At 40.9% G+C, this 1,230-nt stretch overlaps 1 non-coding gene across 1 annotated transcript; it reads right to left on the bottom strand.

Annotated features, from left to right (window-relative positions):
- Window positions 1-624: 624 nt before the first annotated feature.
- LOC130953407 (small nucleolar RNA R71) lies at window positions 625-728 on the bottom strand. The gene has a single exon (XR_009075582.1). It is a non-coding gene; the product is annotated as a small nucleolar RNA R71 (small nucleolar RNA).
- Window positions 729-1,230: the final 502 nt, after the last annotated feature.

Genomic DNA, 1,230 nt, shown 5'->3' with positions numbered 1-1,230 from the left:
TTCTTTTTCCTCTGACACCTCAAGGAATCTCTATACTGTGACATAGAGGATTCCATATTTTCTTGTTCTCTTCTCTTTCATATGAGCAGGAACAAAGACAAAGGCATTCTTGTTGAAGCTGACCCTGAACCTGAAAGGACCTTGAAGCGAAAGCTAAGAGAAGCTAAGGCACAACTCTCTATAGAGGACCTAACAGAAATCTTCAAAGAAGAAGAACACATGGCAGCCGAAAACAACAACAATGCAAACAATGCAAGGAAGGTGCTGGGTGACTTTACTGCACCTACTCCCGACTTCTATGGGAGAAGCATCTCTATCCCTGCCATTGGAGCAAACAACTTTGAGCTTAAGCCTCAATTAGTTTCTCTAATGCAACAGAATTGCAAGTTCCATGGACTTCCATTGGAAGATCCTCATCAGTTCTTAGCTGAATTCTTGCAAATCTGTGACACTGTCAAGACTAATGGGGTTGACCCTGAGGTCTACAGACTTATGCTATTCCCTTTTGTTGTAAGAGACAGAGCTAGAATATGGTTGGACTTATAACCTAAAGAAAGCCTGGACTCATGGGAAAAGCTAGTCAATGCCTTCTTGGCAAAGTTCTTTCCACCTCAAAAATTGAGTAAGCTTAGAGTGGAAGTCCAAACCTTCAGACAGAAGGATGGAGAATCCCTCTATGAAGCTTGGGAAAGATACAAACAATTGATCAGAAAGTGTCCATCTGACATGCTTTCTGAATGGAGCATCATAGGTATTTTCTATGATGGTCTCTCTGAACTGTCCAAGATGTCCTTAGATAGCTCTGCTGGAGGATCTCTTCATCTGAAGAAGACGCCTACAGAAGCTCAAGAGCTAATTGAAATGGTTGCAAATAACCAATTCATGTACACTTCTGAAAGGAATCCTGTGAACAATGGGACAAGTCAGAAGAAAGGAGTTCTTGAGATTGATACTCTGAATGCCATTCTGGCTCAGAACAAGATATTGACTCAACAAGTCAATTTGATTTCTCAAAGTCTGTCTGGAATGCAAAATGCACCAAGCAGTACTAAGGATGCTTCATCTGAAGAAGAAGCTTATGATCCTGAGAACCCTTCAATGGAAGAGGTGAATTACCTAGGAGAACCCTATGGAAACACCTATAATTCTTCATGGAGAAATCATCCAAATTTCTCATGGAAGAATCAAGAAAGACCTCAACAAGGTTTCAACAACAATAATGGTGGAAGA

This window comes from Arachis stenosperma, chromosome 1 (assembly GCF_014773155.1).
Source record: "Arachis stenosperma cultivar V10309 chromosome 1, arast.V10309.gnm1.PFL2, whole genome shotgun sequence".
In the NCBI taxonomy this organism is placed as follows: domain Eukaryota; kingdom Viridiplantae; phylum Streptophyta; class Magnoliopsida; order Fabales; family Fabaceae; genus Arachis; species Arachis stenosperma.
This window is presented reverse-complemented; position numbering and strand designations above follow the sequence as displayed.